The sequence below is a fragment of the Triticum dicoccoides genome, chromosome 1A, assembly GCF_002162155.2.
Source record: "Triticum dicoccoides isolate Atlit2015 ecotype Zavitan chromosome 1A, WEW_v2.0, whole genome shotgun sequence".
Taxonomy (NCBI): Eukaryota; Viridiplantae; Streptophyta; class Magnoliopsida; order Poales; family Poaceae; genus Triticum; species Triticum dicoccoides.
The window spans coordinates 84,780,127-84,799,284 of record NC_041380.1 but is presented as its reverse complement, the minus strand read 5'-3'; positions in this window follow the sequence as shown (position 1 = coordinate 84,799,284).

Here is a 19,158-nt window from a genome sequence, read left to right as displayed (position 1 = left end):
CCAACATGATCAATTAAACCCTAAGCATGACCAATTAAACCGTATTATGGCTGTGCCATGGCAGATTTGAAGCTGCAAACCGGAGAAATGATATTTAGCATCCATTGTTTGCTTTGAACTAAGAACTAAATTCTAAGAGCTGAAAAGAAAGTAGAGTAACCAAGTTAAGATCTATTTTCTGGTTGAGATCAAAAAGTTGAGGAGATATGAAGTACCACCTCTCTTGCGGCGTCGTGTAGGCATCAGGGATGCGATGGCTGTCGGTGGAGTTGAAGCATATCTGCGACGGTAGACGGATGCATCGGGGGATAAGTCCCGTTGCGGTGGAAGAGAAGGTCGTGTGAGCGGCCCCGGCAAAGAGGACGACGGCGCCGATGAAGCGAGAGGACGCGATGCAAGGCTATTGGTCCATCACCATGGATGAGAAACGTCCATCTCTAGCAGTGGACGACGTGGTCTTGGTAGACGCTCCGGCATGGTGGAGGACGATGGCGATGGATGTGGTGGAGGACGGCAGCGATGGATGGGGTGGCGGATGGAGGCTGGTGTGGGAATGGGGTGTTCTAGCGCGGACAGTGTATGAATGGGAAAATGGAGGGAGAGGTACGGGGAACCATGTTTTTGGGACGCGCCTGTCTGAAATATGGGAAAGTTAGGAACTTATCCCCCGTTTCAAATTTGGACGTCTCGTCAGTTGGGGATAGGACGGTAATCTCGCATCTCCCAAATATTTGCCGATAACTATTTCGGGCAAGGAGAGGGTGTTTTGCCGCCCACGGTTGGTGCCCACAGTGTATGAACGGGGCTGACAGGTAGGGCGGTTGTGTCACGTCTGATGGAAGTTACACATCTGCCCCTATTTAAAATATTAGCCTACATCGATTTCGGGCGAGGAGAGGGTGTTTTGCCGCCCACGGTTGGCGCCCATGGTGTATGAACAGGGTTGACAGGTAGGGCGGTTGTGTCACGTCTGATGGAAGTTACACATCTGCCCCTATTTAAAATATGAGCCTACATCTATTTCGGACGAGGAGAGGGTGTTTTGCCGCCCACCGTGTATGAATGGGGAATGGAGGGAGAAATAGAGGTCTTTCGGACGAGCTTGAATCAAATGAGTTTTGCCGCCCATGTTTGACGCCCACCGTGTCGGAATGGGCTCAGAGGCAGTCGTGTCACGTCTAATTGAAGTTACTAACCTACCCCTATTTAGAGCAGTGGAAATTGGGCCGATGGATTGTCCATGTAATGGGTAGACAGTAATTTCCATCTCCCAAACACTTGGCTTCGGGCAGCCGATGTGGGAGTGGACATTTTGTTGTTTCTTTCGAATTTTGGGACAATAAGGATCCACGTTTACCCTGGCAACTAAATTCGAATCCATTTTGTATTCCTATATGAATATTTATAAATCATTCTATGTGTTTTTATATATCTTCAAAAGGACGACAAAGATGTATTCCACTGTCATATATGAATATGGTTTACAAATGTCGATACTCAAATTCAGAAACTAGAATTCAGTTTAAGGTGAATTCGAATATTTGGAACACTTCATGTCCAACTCAAATGTCACACGCAGCATAATGTGTACTCCCATTTAGATATATACACAAGCCATGTATCAAGATTCAAATACCGAGTCAATCAACCAAGAATGTACGGAACTAACAGACATATAAACACTTATAGAGTATATGGATCAATAATATCAACTAACATACATAAGCCAGGCCGTTGTACTTTTTTTTGGCTACAATAGCATCCTTTTTTTTAGCCAGCATCTTGGCCCTTTTCGATGCGTGCCACTTATGGTCCATCTATACTACTATTGTTGAATGCACATTTAGCCTGATTGGCATATTTGTAGGTCTGGCACAGCAATCCAAATGAAATGTCTCCGAGTCTTATCAATTAATACAGACGTGTGCTCAAATAAAATTACAAACAAAAAAACAATTATTGCATGATCTCTAAAACAAATGGTTTGATTGATTACATGAATAGACAACACAAAGGTTATTCAACTATGGAAAGAACATTTCACCTATGATTTACATAGTAGGAATTTAATTTCCTTTTTTCCTTCAGGACCTTAACAATCTGGTCAGTCTCAGCTTGCTTCGTTTTGAAATCCACCAAATATTTAATGGTTGTCTTGAGTACTGCTTGTGATTGTGATGTTTGCTTCCTCAACATGTCAACTTCATCTCTAATTGCAAAAGCAGAATCTCTTTCTACCACTAGTTTAGCCTCTAGAGCATCAACAGTTGGCAATTCATAATGCACGATTGGGCCGGTGCCACTGCTATGGGATGATGCAACGTCCATGGGGACCTCGCTCTTTGATCTTGGGCTAACCTATTTTGCCATTAAAGTTCCGATTGGATTCAGAAAAGTTGAAGTTAGCAAAACAACTCAACTGGGAGTTATAACAGCAAACCAGTTAAACAAACAAGGAATTAAAGAGTTTCAATTGGATGCTGAAAAATAGTTATTAACATCATTGTAACCCGTTGTTGCAGCAGCAAAGCAGTTAAACAAACAAGTAGATATTTAAGTTAAGGCAAACAGGTAATTCTTAACAATAAGTATCAAACACATAGATAGGCGCAGTCTACAATATGATTTACAGGATGTGCCATTATGTAATCAGTAGCAAACTAAATTAAGCCAAGCAACGTAATTGAACAATTTTGCAATAAGTGGCTAACTAAAATTCCAAGAAGCAGGTGACTGAACTTACGCTAGTTCTTTGTACAGGCACACTGCAACTTCTTTTTCGCTTACAAGGTTGTACGAAGGAGTCCATGGCATCAATTTCTTGGATACGCAGTCCCAATACTTGTTTCTTCCCACACTGCATGGGTAAGTCGAATGGTTCATCTGGTAAGATGGTGCGTCCTTGATATGTTATATGAGGACGTGTAGTCAGACTAGTTGTAGCCAAACACATCACACTGGCTTTTACTGTATATTTCATGCGATTACTTTTGGCATATCGAGATCTAAGCAATCTACAATAGGATGAAAAGACTGGCATCCTTCACATTATTGGCGAACTCAGTTCATAGAAACAAGCAATTCAACCATTCTGTGGGTAAATCAAAAGTGCCATTGGAATATTTTTCACTATTCAATCATACACGCAAAAAGGGGCGACGCCACCATAGGGGCCGGTATGGGCGGCCACCTCAGGTGGCTAAAAAGTGTGCACCTAGTTTGAGTCGTCCAGGTTGGCCCATGCTAGTTTTGTTCGTCCCAACGCACGAGCAGGCAATGTAAAAAATGAAGAAAATTGTTTCAATTTGGATGGGCCATAACATAAGTGCATGGCAGGCACTATAGCAGGTTCGCGGCCCAAACAAGCGCCTCCCATATCAATTGACACCAGGAAAAATCCCAATTCATTCGCTCCAGCCTCCAGTCTGGTTCGCTCCTAACCTAGCCGCCGCTGGACAGACCGACACAGCACTTCCTCGCGCCCTCGTTGGAGGGCGGTCGCTGAGCTTCAAGCGAACGGAAGGACAAGAAGATGAAGATCCAACCCTGGGTGTAGCCTGCGTGGGAGGCAGCGGCGGCAGCACGGGCATGGCATCGAGCTTGCGCAAACGGACAGTCGCAGCTTGCAAGAGTAGCATGCGCAATGAGCAGGTACATCACATCCCTGATTATATCTAATTCAACTCTTCAATTTCTGGCCAATAGTTAAACCTGACGGTGCTGTAAAACTGCTTGTATGTAGGGAATCTATGAGAAAATGAAACCAATTTCTACTTATTTTATAACTCCCCCAATCAATACTGAACTGACTGAATCTGATGTATCTAATCAAGTTTCCGGTGCAAACATACAAGCTCATGTTGTTCTTGAGCCTGAAGTGTCTAATGAACAGACTGCTAATGAAGGATTTGATGCAAACATTTTACATGCTCCTGGTGATGAACATATAGTGTCTAATGAGGGATCTAATGCAAGAATTTTGCAAGCTCATTGAAGGATTTAGTGTCTAATGATGATCTACTATGTTGAGAGAGACAGAGATTTGCAGGCATTGATGATAAGCAAATTATAGTGCATTTTCATAGCTTGAGGAAACGTCGAGGCCATCTACCGAAAGTCCCTGTATCATGACAACATAGCATAAATACTTTTCTAATCTGTTGTTTGAAACTATTGGCATACTTGTGCAGGATAGATATATTGATATGCAGTTTGCGCACTGGTTATACGTGCAATTACACTTTGATATTTTCAGCCAGAGAACGAATAATTCAAGCAGGTACAGACCATGTTTGTAGTCCTTGTACACCATGTTGCATTTTGTGTTTTTTGGTGCTTGCATCATTTAGTGTTTATAATCTGAACTACTTTGGATCATTAGATGGTTTTCAAAGTGCATGTAGCTTCACATTTCTCAAGTTATGTTGATTTCCGGAGTGCAAGTGCCTTCGTATTTTTTAAGTTAAATGTTCGCCCCTGGTAACTTGAATTCGTGGATCAGCCACTGCACACAAATCATACACGAATGCCAGTACGAATTAAATGAAATGCAAGGACTTACGCTAGCTCGTTGTACAGGCTCACTGCAGCTCTGGTTGCACTTGGGATGTTCCATGTACAAGTCCATGTTACCACTTGCTTGGATGTGCAGGCCCTGTGATCCTTGCATCCCCCTCTGCATTTTTGACACAGTGAATGGTTGATCAAATAAGAGGAATCGACCTTGATGTTGTACCGGAGGACAGATACTTACAAGGTTATACGGGTGTGCAGGATGTGTACTAGATCCCGTAGCACCGTCATGCTTCGCTAAAATATGGATTTGCTTGTTTCAGATGTTATCTCCAGAAGAAATAAGAGTTAAGGTCAGAGTTGCATAGGCGTGTAAGCTAAGAGAGCAGTGAAAGGATATCCAAACATCGTCGGAACAGTGCACAAGGGAGTGATGTGTGGATACCTATTTTGGGCCGGCGTTTGGGCATGCTCGCCTAGCTAGAGTGCGGGTCACTTCAAAGCCGTTGAGGGTGATGCACTGGCGTTGGCTGGCTGCGCATGGATGCAGATCTTGAGTGGCAGCGGAGCGCTATGATGCGGTGGACGAGACCGTTGGTGAAGCCCCAACGGCCTCGGGGGGTGGAGGTGCGATGATGTGCTTGGTGAAGTAGCCTCGGTGAGCTAGGAGACGGCATCGGTGAAGCGCACCTGATGCGGTGGAACTTGGTGTCTGTGAGTCACGTCGGTTGCGGCGGCCGACATTGTCGGTGGACCACCCGATGCGGTGGACGAGGGCATAGATGAGGTAGCTCCGGTGCGGTGGTGAAGCGCGACCATCGTCTTCGTCGTCGTCATCCGGCACAGAGGTGGGGAACGGTGGGGAAATAGATGAGACGAGGGGCGATTCGAGGGTTGGCGGCGAATTAGGAATTTGAGCAATCTGGGCGCGGAAGGGGACGGTGGAGAAGAGAGATTTTGCAGGGCTAGAATTGGGGCCGCCAGATATTTCAATCCGAAACGTGGAAGCGCGAACTTATATTGTCATCGTCCTTTTGGGGGGGTGGGTGGTTGGGTGCTATGCGTCTGTACGACACATGCGACCACCCTGACAGGACTATGCTTCGGTGCCTTAAGGCACCTACCTTTGTGTCCATGACATGTGGGCCCAACTGGTGGCTGGCCCACATGTCATTGACGCAAAGGCAGTTGCCTTTAAGGCACCGAAGCAGCGTCCACCCCGACACGACCCTGGTTTGCCTGGTGCGCCTACATTTGAGAATGCAAAGGAATCTTCTTTCATTTGCAAACGAATCTGTATGTATTACCATGCCTGTGTTTTCCTTGCAATAATTAGTCATTCGAAACGAGATACCCCATCCGTTCACCTTTGTAAGTCGTTTCAGACAAGTTAAAATGAACTGTTTTGCACATTGTCTGAAATGTCTTCAAGGTCTTATAAAAGTGAACAGAGGGAGTACTATAAATTAATTAATGAGGAGTTATTTGAAAAAAAATCGAAACGGTACCCACGCTAACGTGGATTAGAGTGTGTGTCACATAATTAGTTATTTGAATTAGAGTGTGTGTCACATAGTTAGTTATTTGAATTAGAGTGTGTGTCACGTAGCGATCTCCAATTCTAACATGGATTTCGCATTTCACTGTATCCACGCTACTTTTTTAATACAAATTCATATGTATATGATGAACACCATGGTAGTGAGAAAACTTTTGGATGGATTCAAACATATAACCTACAAAATAGCACAACAAACTGAGTCAATGTCAACTTTTCGAAACTTAGTATGGCACGAATTTGAAATAATTACCCGTATGCCTGGTCCTCGGTTCAAATCTTACAATGTACACCGAATTGAAACATCGATATTAAGTCTCGTACTATGTACATTCAAATGTTGTTTTTAACCCCCCCCCCCACACACACACACACAAATGCTACATACTTCCTGTATTGGTCAATCTTCCTCTCCTAACCACCTTAGGAAGCTATAGGTTTCCAACACACGTTCGTTCTTTCTCTCCATGTTTCGATCTCTAAGTCTCTCAACTACACAACCCCTTTTTCCACTCTGTTACCAAATGTATTTACCTCACACACCCGCCATTGCACCCCATGCCGAGCTCTCTCTCTCTCCCCCTCTCCCTCTCACCCTCTCGCGCTAAATACATGCATTGCCTATCTAGCCCCCCAACCTCTCGTGCATGCGCACGCACGCACGTTGTATATCTAGGTCACTCCCTCAAGACTGTCTCACTCTTTCTTCCGCACGGCGGGCCACACTCGCTCAATATCGCTCTCTTTATCTGAGTCTTGTTTAACCTCGTTTTCTTTCTCACACAAATGATATATCTCCCTGTTCGGGCCTCGATCGACATACTCTATACTCTCTCACGCAGATTGTCTATCTAGGTCAGTCCATCCAAGCCGCCACCACTCTTTCGACCTCATGGTGGGCCACTCTCACTCAATCTCTCTCTCTCTCTCTCTCTCTCTCTCTCTCTCTCTCTCTCCGTATGTCTTGATTGACCTTGCTCTTTATCGAACAAAAACGATATATCACCATGTTTGAGCCCAATTCGACCTATTCACATTGTATACTCTCTCACGCACATCGTCTATCTAGGTCACTCTCTCCAACCCGTCTCACTCTTTCGATCGCACAGCGACCCTATGTGATCGGTTGACCTTGCTTCCTCCCACGCACAAAATATATCTACACGTCTGTGACTGGATCATCTCTCAAGCTCTATCTTACAGCCCTCACCCTTGCCAAAAAGCTCAATCGGACAATATCTCTCCAGAGCATATATATATTTGTTCAATGAATGTCGGACCACACTCACTTTGTCTCTCTATCTATATGTCTCTCGATTGACCTCACTTTCTCACACCATATCTTCCACACATTGAAGCTACTACCTCTCCATACCTCGCAAAGTCGGAGCTATTTACATTGCGAGGGGCACTCCAACCTTGGATTAGTTTGTGTAGGCATTTATTTCGGTCGGTTTAGATTATATTTTCGTAGCATTCGGTCCACAACTACTCCAATCACCATAGCGGGTAATTAAGCTACGGGGAGCACATAATATGAGCACCGGGGAGCCGTTGGATCGAAGATGCAGCGGCACACACGAGGCCTAAATGTTTTATTTGCAAAAAAACCTTTGGAGAGTTTGGAAATTGCGCATAATTACAAAGACTACTCCCAAGCCATTGGATCTCACTTCCAACGGTGTAAAAACTCGTATCACCATAGTATCTAAGCTGCGGGGTGGATGTGATATTCTATGCCGCTGTCATTTTTGTTTGTAAACTTACAAAAGCCGTGTAACTCGTGCCGTTACTTGTCTAACCGCGCAAAGTGTTTGTTCAAAAAAACCATCCTACACTGAAATATCGGAACAACACACGGGGGCCCCACTTGTCATTAATCAAATTTGGACCTAAAACTAACAAATATGAAAGACGAGATTCGAACTGGCAACCTGGACTACAAAGCGTAAGTCGATAGCCTGAAAAACGAACGGTTGTTGGCTTTGTCCCATAACTTGATTTTATATAGTACTTGCGTTGAGTAGAGTAGAGGGAGTGCCTCGTCAACACGTGCATGACCGTTATCTCACTTACTGGTGGGTCCCAGGTCTGCGATCTCAATCTCTCTTCTCTCCATCGTCTAACCTTTGCACGGGCACACACGAAGAGCGGCGCTAGCTTGCCGTGGTGTTATTACAACTAAAAAAACTTGGAAAATAGAAGAATCGCCTAGAACAAGAGACGTTGTGGCTAGTCGAGACGGAGCTAACCACATCTATCCTCCGTGCCACATTTGCATGATGAAGTTGTGTGGCTAGTGGGGTGTTTTCAACCGACTGGCTGGGTCCCGAGGTCGAACCATAGGTACTACGTCTAATACAGTATATTTTTACACGCACATTTTTCCTCTGTGCCGAGATGTGGCACACCCTACCGCGCGGTTTCGGGGTCCTCCCGGGTGGTGCACGCATATATTCTTCCTGACGTGGGATGCCCTACCGCGCGTTTTCTGGGTCCTCCTCGGTCGTAGCGCCGAAGCAAGTAAATGAGTCGTCAAATCATGAAAGACCACCTTTCCCGCCGAGTACATCAGTAAAGCATGGTGGCTAGCTAGTTGGGCTAGTTCGACCGATTAGCTAGGCCGCCGCCACATTTGTTTTTTCATCCCTTTTTTATCTACTTGCCAGCAGGTAAATTTAAATATCCACCGCGGCATTGCTCTGGTGTTTGGGTGCGGCAGGATTTTTAATTTTTTGATTGACGGGAGCAGGCGCGGCAGGATTTTTAATTTTTTGATTGACGGGAGCAGGCGCGGCAGCAATTAGTCACGATGACTCCGCCTGTACCCACTGCTCCCTGATGTGAGAAGTCGTCGACTAGTGTTTTACCATGGTGAAAACCAAAAGATTCCCCGCTCCCTCTGCCTTCCCGTAGATTGCATTGCCTTTCAGCCGTTTCGCCCCCTTTGCTTCCTCTCCCCATTGCTTCTACCTGGTGCCATGGCGGCGCAGCAGATCACGGAGTCCGAGGTGAGGCTCCTGACACAGGAGCTCCATGCCAAGGATGCGGAGCTCAGGGCCAAGGACGTGGAGCTCCGTGAGCTCAAGGAGGAGAGGAGTGCCATGCTCCTCCATTATGTGCGGGAGTTCACGGAGCTTCAAAAGCGGCAGGCGTCCACCACAAAGATGTTCGAGGCGTCGGCGGCGTTGCTGCAAAAAGTGGGAGATACGATAGGCCGTCAGGGGAGCCGGCTGGAGCGCGAGCGGGCCAATCGTGACGAGGTCTAGGATCGCCTCAGCCACTTGGTGAACCAATTTGCCACGCACGTGTTGCGGCTGCGCGATGCCTACCATCGTGCCAGCGCGACGATGCCGGCTGTCGGGCTAAACCCGTTCGACCACCCGGTCGACTTCAATGAGCTACGGCTTCCTGACCTGGTCTCCTTCTTCACCTATATCTCCGAGGAGCTGAGCCGTCTCCGCGCGATGGTGGGGGCTGAGCTGGACAAGGAGGGGTTGTGGGCTGCCGTCGCCGTTGCCGGGCGAATCCTTTCAGGGCTCCGTCACCGGAATCCATTCGTGCCATTGGACGCCGTCTTTGACGAGCTGGCTCCCGTCGACCGGGAGCGGGCTCTGCGGGCGGTTGCACCCTGCATCACCAACGTCATGCGCCTCGAGAAGCAGAGGGACTTCAGTGGTGTTTAGGCGCCCTTTGCATGGGCATGTCCATGTCTCGGCGCAACATGACCGTTGGATCAAACTCAGACGGTGCAGATCAGTCACTGTAGCACAAAGCGTGTGGGTGTGTTTGGTTGCATTCTCATCTCAATATAGTTGTTTCCTCTTCGTGTATTTTCGTCAACCTACTAGTGTGGACTCATGCACCCTTCATGCACTCTGCCAAACACCCAAAAGTGGGTCGAGAAGGGAACTTTTGCTCCCATCCCGTCCACCCTTCATACACCCTGCCTAACACTATCCGTGCTTCATATGGTTCATGTTTCATGGAGTACTGTAGCACCGTACTCTCCGTGCGCTATGGACCTAGTTCTGTTAACATTGATCTCACCATTCATTCTCGACCGGACAGTCGAAAAAGCGGTACTATGTTACATATAGGAGAAGTTGACATGCGCACAACATCATTTGTTATCGTCATATCTTACTACACTAGCAACAAGATTGTGTAGTACTGACGTATGAACCACTGCACATGCCTAGTAGTAGGAGCACTGTGTATGTTCAAGTGGCTGCCGTGTTTCGCACTCCTCCGTCGTAAGAGTGAAAATGCTTGTTGTAATCATTTTTTTCTTCTGAAAAACAATGGACACGCTCTACCGTGCGGATCCTCCTCCAGCCATACACTAAATTACTCACTTTCGCCGACGTGTGGGACAGCCAGCATCGGGGTCCACCAGCCATGCACTAAATTACTCCATAGTAGAGTGATGGTAGACTACCCCGATCGAAGCGCCGCAGTAATGCCCAATGAGCCGTCAAATCACAAAACCCCCTCCTTTCCAGCAGTAAGTTAGACGGACGAAGCAACCATCATTTCACTCTTCTCTCTCAGCTTCCTCTCTACCCAACCCTCGCTTCTGCCTCATCTTGTTCCTCATTTCTTCAAGAAAACCCCGACCTGCTTCTGCCATTGCTCTTCTCTCCCAAAGAAGGAAAGGTGAGCGCATCAATGGTGTTGATTCTGGCCAAGGCCTGGTCTTGCAACCCCGAGACTGATCCTATAACTCCCTCTCTTTTCTTCTTTTGGGTTTGTGATTATGGTTTCTTTTCTTTTATTTCTATTTGATAGTTTCTCGATGGATGCTGGAGCACCGGCCGAAGTGATGTCTATGGCTCTGGCCAAAACCATTGAGGCTCATGGTACGAAGAAGCGCAAGCACCCCGCCGAGACTACCGCAGACAAGCTCAAAGCCATCGCCCTGTCCAAGCCCCCCTCTCAAGGATCCCTCATTAAGCAAGTCCAGGTAATATTTCTTCTTGACGATCTTTTTCTCGATCTTGATCGTGTTTTTTCATCTAACACGCAGTACTAGTACTAGTAGTACAACTTTCTGGGTGATCTTGCATGTGATTTTTGTGTGCCAAATGACGGTTCTAAATTCCTCTTTTGACCAAAACATGCGAGAGGTTGACACTGATTTCTTATAGATTACTTTCAACTACTCCCTCTGTCCCAAATTTCTTGTCTTAGATTTGTCTAGATACGGATGTATCTAATACTAAAATGTGACTTGATACATCCGTATCTAGACAAATCTAAGACAAGAATTTTGGGACGGAGGGAGTACTTTATGAACATCAATGCTACCTTTTAAGAGGGTATATTTGCCTCAGTAACTTGTGTTATGGATATTGCATGTAATCCCTCTGCTCTCATGCCTTTGAAGACATGTTCTAGTGTCTTTGTTCACTCATTTCTATGCATATATGTAGTCATATATGGAGTATAATATCGAAAATCATCTTATATTTCTGAACGGAGGTAGTAATAAAATATGGTTTCTGTTTGAATTAGAACCAGGTCCGTGGTGGAGATGAAGTTCTCAAAGTCATGCTGTGTGAACTGGAAGACCTGATGATGAGTTCTACTGCTGAACTATCCAGCCGATGTGTCCTTGTCGCCACGTGTCCTGAACTAGTGTTTTCCTGTAGCATTGTTGTCAGGCATGTTCTCGAGGTTGTACTTGACCACAATAATTTCCTGGTTGTGCCTTCGATTACGAAGGGTGTGGTTCTTGTAAAGCTTCCCAACAAATCTGATGCGGCATGTCTTCATCATCATGTTTATGAGTGGAAAGACCACTCTGTTAGGTTCTCCAAGGTTGACAAGATGGTGATGGTGCATGTAGACATCTCACACGAAGTCCATGTCCTAGTCAGTTATGCGGGGTTCATCCCGTAGGTCGGTGGCAAAAAATAGTCTGCAGAGTTTAGTTAGTGCAACTTTGCTTGTCTATAGTAAGTACTATTGTTCAGTACTTGATTTGTGTTTGTGAACCCTGTATTGTTTATTAGTACTGCCGCTTTTGGTGTGTGCTCAGTCCTGAGAACGGTCCATGTTAATGTCTGTCCACTCAATTTAGTCTGTATATTTTGAAGTATCCATATCATATTTTTTGTGAGGACGGTCTATCAATTATGGTTACACTCCAATATATGTATGAATTGCAGGGTTTATCGCACCCACTAGGATTTCCAGCCCCATGGATGTTCGGTCCATACGATTTGTCACGACCTTTGGACTGTCCTGCTTGTGGGAGTAGGCGGGGCCCCTGCATGCCACGCGTAGTTGGACGATCAATCTTCTGTTTAGTACTTCAACATAGTGATTTCCTGGTAAGGATTCACTCGTGTCACATCAAGTAAATCTTATTGATTTACTGTCTAAATCTTATTGATTTAATGTCATGTTTTCTTTCTTTTCATGCAATTTTACTATGCAGGTTTTGCCATGTGACATTCATCACAGAATAAACTGTTTAGTTTGCTCTACGATGGCTATTTTTGCAGGTTTCACTTCTTATGTCGTGTCAGTAACAAAGGCACCGTCCATCACTAATATTACTGTAAAAAATTGGATCAGTATGATGTCTGAGTACAAGCTGAATCCCTATGATGAACTGCAGTTTGGTTTAACAAAAACGCCACAATTTGTCCTTCTCGCGTTTAAAAGAAATGAAGAAAAAGACTGGATCACGGTCACGGATCCTAGTCAAGTTAGAAAGCTGATCATAGCAGACCAGACACGATCGCCATTATCTCGCACAGATCGAGCACCTGCAGTTGCTCTAGCACTGACAGCAGCAGCAGCTCAGTCTGATCCAGCTGAGGATTGGGCACCGACCGTGTCAGCGGATCAGTCTGATCTACCGGAGGATCGGGCATCGACACCGGCACCAGTTCTACAAGGAGCACCATCTCCGGCATCAGCAGCGGCTTCAGCACCTGCGCCAACACTTGCACTTGCATCTGCTCTGGCCCATGCAGTTGCACCGGCAACAGACTAGGCTGCAGTTCACACTTCATATACCAAAGTCCTTACAAAAACCGACATGTCCACCTTCTTGGTAAGCATTGGCCGCCCAAGTGCTTCCTTATTTTTTCTTTCCATGTTGTTTGACATGATTCACTGTGTTGATCTAACTGTTTGGGTATGTCTTCTTGTTTGCAAACAGAGAATTCCTAGAGCAACGAGGGAGTTGTTCAACAATCCGGGCGACCGCGGCTAAGTTTCTCTTACCATGCGCAGCCTTGGTGTGAATGAACCTGCTCAATATATCGTAAGTACAAAGGATGGTCGCATGATGATTGATGCTAAGGGATGGTCAAGGTTCAAATCTAAATCATATCTTGCGGTAGGGGATGATGTCAAAATCGAACTTTCTCGGCAAGGAGAGCTGGTCCAAATCAACTTTGAAATTCTTCAGTAGCAGCACGCAACTGCCGAACTGATCTATCCTCCGAGAGATTTTGATGTAATAATATGTCATGGTGAAACAAGTGTCATGTGTGTATAAGTAGTACGACAGTATTATTTATCATATGGTATATCATTGATAGAATTGCAACTCTAATTGCTGGTTAGGAACTGTTGTTCGATTTCATTCCAACAGTTGTCGTGCTTTATTCAATTTTGTGTATTCGCCTTGCGACAGCATCTAAAACCAGCGCCGTACCAATCGCTTGCAATATGAAAAGCGTTGAGGTAGAACACATGGCCCCCCAAACATGCAGGGTCGGCATGCGGCCCAAAGTCCAGAACCGTGAGCCTATCTGAGTATTATATTCTCAGCTGAACCCCCATAAAAAAGCTCAACCCCCATAATGCCCGTGCGTTGTAGAGGGGGTATATTTCTCGGCAAGGTGAGCCTGTGATATAAAAGATTTCTATATTTCTTAACAGAGGGAGTATCTCTTTGTCAAAAAATATATTTATGTGTAACTAGTTACTCCTGTCTTTCTACTTCCTTTCACTGATATGTGGGGCAACCGGCAACGGGGTCCACGTGCCATATGCACAAATTAGTGTGCACAACTTCACGGTAGACACACCCCGGTCGTAGCACCGCAGTAATGCCCAATGAGCCGTCAAATCACAACCCCCCTCCCCTTTCCAGCTTTAGCAGTAAGCTGGACGGACAAAGTGGCAATATTTCACTAGGCCTGAATCCCCTTCTCCCTCGTCTGCTTTTTCAGAGAAAACCCCCTCTCGGCGATTGCATAGGGTTTTCTCATGGAGAACCAGGTACGAATTCTTCATCCATCCCCGATAAACCAAAGTCCCTTGGTCGCAGATAATCCTAGGATGGCAGCCGCTGCCATTGATGCATTTTTCTTCCTACTAAATCTAGTATGTTTGATTTGTAGTGCCCAAAGTGCGAGTACCCTACAGGTTTCTGCGCCCTCGGCGAGACGCCACACTTGTTCCTTCTTATCCTAACACAGCATTTTGAAACGTGCACAGTATGTTCCTAGAATCCTCTTTTCTATCCGGGAGGGTGGGGGTTTTTTGAACATGTTGTGTTCTCATATTATTTTTCCTGCAGTGTATTATTTTCTCTGCCAGAACACATGTACTCAAGATGATCGGCCTTGCCATAACTGAATACACTAGTTTAATGGTCACAGTGAAGACAAGCCATGGATATAAGTTCCAAGTTGGGCTCATGAACCGAGAAGATCGCTGCTTTTTTATGGCCGAACTTGGATAAACCTTCTCAAGTGTTACGGACTGAAAGTTGGTGCACGAATGTTGATGGAAATAGCAGAACCTGGTCTCATCTTCACTGTGATCTTCCACCCCGACATCATTCCAATTGTTCATCCATGTTAGTTTTGTATCTGGTTCTTGCTTGTTGCCTCGATTACTTCTTAATCCACCTATTTTGTCTAACTAATCACAATTTAACTTTACAAGTAGCAACGAATCTCTCACGAAGATGCTACTTCTAACTAATATTTTCTTATAATTGGTGGCATGCGTAGGTTTTTTCAGAGTTAAGCAGTCTGCTCATTTGTTACTCTGTAATAACTCGGCTGTTACTAATGGCACTGAAGTTGACTGGATCGACATCCACAAGTTCGTACACTTTATTTATCGTCTTGAGGTCCTTGTGGGGCGTTTCAATGGTGGAAGGCCACGTGGGATATGTGTGCCACTGCTGCACTCGTTGAACGGGTCCAACTGTGTCGAGAAACTTATGGTACGAGTTGTTTTCTGTTATATATGTTCATAAACTATTGCTTATACATAGTTTTACAGCTATGATCTTCTTGAAACACGAACTGCCGAGTTCTATTGTTCCTGTACAGATGCCTAACCATGGTCGGGTCAGACTTGCGCTTGGTCACAACATGATGTTTATGTCGACCTACTCAATTCCCCTTGGAGGTGAAAAGATACTTACTCATGGGTGGTCTCAAATAATGAAGGCCCGTCCATCTTGGAGAATAGGACAGAAGATTATGTTCATGCTTTTCCATGGCTCTAAAGCGAATATCCTGTTTATTGACCACGTTGCGAGATGAAGCCGCTTTCAGAAGGTTGTGGATGCACGGGGTGGCGCCTGGGCCTTGTCCTGGGGCTTGGTGGCCTCACCCTTGGTTAACTGTAGGCAAAGTAGCATTGTTCGAGGCGTGCTTTGTACGGTTGAACCTGTATAAGTACTCATACTGCTTTCAGCTTTGGTTGTTAAGTGCCCCTGCTGGTTTCAGTTAAGGTTGTTAAGTACTCCTGCTGCTTTTACAGTCTGTCGTGTTTCTTCAGTCCTGTCTTCCTCCAGCCGCCAAAACCAAACCAGCGCCGGCGGGGCCGCCTGCTTCCGCCTCCCATGGGTGGCTGCGCCTCAACGCACGCATCGCTGCCCCACCGTCTCCTAAATCATTAACGCCGACGTCCTCCGTGCGCTTTGGTGCGCTCGCCGCGGCGCCGCCCTCTCGTGTTGTCAACATGGTCAACAAACAACAGGAATCGGCAGAAGTATGTGGAGAGGATGACAGTAGGGGCCCACCACGTCAGCGTATGGAAAAATAAAATGCTTCCTCCTAGTGTTTTCCTCACATCTGGGACCCACAACATTGTGAGCGTATATAGTCAATAGACAAGAGAACAACACAAGATCGGCTAACACCTGGGATGTAGCTACTCGAGCAGTATTTTTTTGTTTGGTATTGTTGAGACGGAGCAGGGTTTGAACTGGGTTGTGGCCCGTCTAGCCCAGGCTTATATTTTATGTTCATCATGTGACCAGCCCAGCTATTTTTTTTCTTTGTGAAAATGAGCCCAGTTTATTTTTTCTAAAGAATACCCAATCCAGGCCTACTTATTTTTCTACTCCCTGATGGGCTGCAACTCTTTTAAGACGCCTGCAAATCTTGAAAGTAATATGAAATGGGTTGTAAATATAAAAGCAGATGACAAATTGGCAATTACTTTATAATTTCTGAATTTTATTACATTTTCAGATTCCTATTTCACTGGGCATTAACCTAATTTAAATATATCTTCAAAGTACTTTAAATCTGGCTGGACATTTCGGTATTAAAAATAGTTTGGAACCCACAGAAATATGCGAAATTGGCCCTGGCAAACCAAAAAAACGACTGCAATAAATTGCATAAGAAGTTGCCATGAGCTATATATAAATTATTAAAAAAGAGGGAGTGGTCTGACTTGTGGGCCTGTTTAGTTGACGCGTATGCCAGATTTTTTTAGTTATTATATATGTCAACAAATGATTCTAGCAGACGTAACCATTGGATGTCAATCCAACGGCCGTCGTGTTTCTTCAATCTCTGATCTTCTTGCTCCAGCCGCCAAAGCAGCGCCGGCGGGACCGCCTACTCCCGCCTCCCGTGGTCGGTTGTGCTTCCGCGCAGGCCTCAGTGCCCCCTACTACTCCCACCGCTGGCCATGGCATCCCTCTACTCACCCACACCCCCTGTTATTCTGCGGCGACGGCAGCCTCACAACGCAGCCGAACCGGTGAACGCTCGTACTCCTCTCCACGTGGGCATCCACTGCCGCGTCTTCCCCGGCTCCGCGTCGTCCCCTTCCTATGCCTCGCCATCGTCCACCGCCGTGGTGCTCTCGGCGCGGCGTGGTCAATGTGGTCAACGACCGACTTCCATCGGAAGAGTACTGTACGTGGAGAGGCTGACAGCTGGGTCCACGGTAGCCGCAAGGAAGTGCCTCCTTATTATGCGGAAAATAATTATTCCTCCACCTGACAGCGGGGACCCACCGGACGGGCCACCAGTATTTTGTGAAAAAAATAATTTCCCCCTGACTGCTGGGACACACCGGACGGGCCACTGTATTTCACAAAAAAAATGTTCCCCCCGCTGTCAGCTCAGACCCACCGGAAGTGCCTCCTTATTACGCACAAAAAATGAATACTCCCCCGGCTAGCTGGGACCCACCTTGGTGGGAGGCTGACTTGTGGGCCTACTAAGTTGACGGGGACGAAGGGCTTTGTCAACTTAGTCAATATGAACGATTCTAGCTCCAGTGACCGTACGATGTCCATCCAACGGCCGTAGTGCTTCTTCAACCTCTGGTCTTCTTGCTCCAGCCGCCCAAAGCAGCGCCGGTCGTGCCGCATGCTCCTGCCTCCCGTGGCCGGCTGTGCTGCCGCGGAGGCCTCACCGCCCCCTACTATTCCCACCGCTGGCCAGGCCCTGCGGTGACGGCAGCCTCACACCGCAGCCGAACCAGTGAACCCTCGTACTCCTCTCCGCGCGGGCTTCCACTGCCCCGTCTTCCCCGGCTCCGCGTCATCCCCTTCCTAGGCCTCGCTGTCGTCCACCACCGTGGTGCTCTCGGCGCGGTGTGGTCAATGTGGTCAACGACCGACTTCCATCGGAAGAGTATTGTGCGTGGAGACGCTGACAGCTGGGTCCACGGCCGCAACAAGGAAGTGCCTCCTTATTACGCGCAAAATAATTATTCCTGCACCTGACAGCAGGGACCCACCAGACGGGCCACCGTATTTCATGAAAAAACATTTGCCCCTGACTACTGGGACCCACCAGCTACATCTTCGCACGCAAGGAAGTGCCTGACAGTCGGGACCCACCTGGTCGAAGCGTACGTAGCGTTGTCATTCTGGTCACGAACGTGTATGTACATATATACTAGTCGATGTAGAGGCGCGCACGTGTCGTAGTAGAGACGCGCACGTAGCATGTACACATATTTACAGCGGCCAGGGTGCAACAAAGAAAATACGTCCACGTATGTGTACATACGGGCGGGGTCTTGAATGCCTACTCGCGCATACGTACGGCCAGGGCTCGTGTACATGGCTGGGTCGGAACGGAGAAACAGCGTCGTTGTCGTGTTCATGGGGAGGCAACGGAATGCGTCGTGTTCATGGGGAGGCAACGGAATGAGTCGTGTTCATCGGGAGGGCTTGGACGGAACAGGCGATGGAAACGAGGCCTGGCGTACCGCAGAATGGAGGAAACGGCCTTGTGTTTGACCGGCCACGTTCGAAATGGGATCCTGTTCATCGGAGGGGTCTGGCGTACCGCAAAATGGAGGAAACGGACCTCCTACGGTCGAAACGGGGGTCCTGTTGATCGGGAGGGGTGTGGCGTACCACAAAACGGACGAAGCGGACTTGTGTTGGAGCGCTACGATCGAAACGGGGGTCCTGTTCATCGGGAGGGGTGTGGCGTACCGCAAAACAGGACTCCACGGGATACTGTTCATCTCCACCGTCGACCCCCTCCAGCCTCCACGAGCTACTGTTCATCCACCGTCGACCTCCCCCAGCCTCCACCTGCGACTGTTCATCCACGGGCTCCTGTTCATCCAGCCTCCACCGCGCGCTACCCCATCGGCTACTGTTCAACCAGCCCTCTCCACGGGCTCCTGTTCATCCACCCCTCCACGGGCTACTGTTCATCCTGCCCTCCGCCATCTACTATTCATCCTGCCCTCCACGGGGTGGTCCTATTCATCCATCCCTCCACGGGGTCCTGTTCATCCAGCCCCAACCGGCTCGATCGACTGGGGTCCTGTTCATCCAGAGGCAACACCACGGGGTCCTGTTCATCCACCCCCACCGGGAACTGTTCATC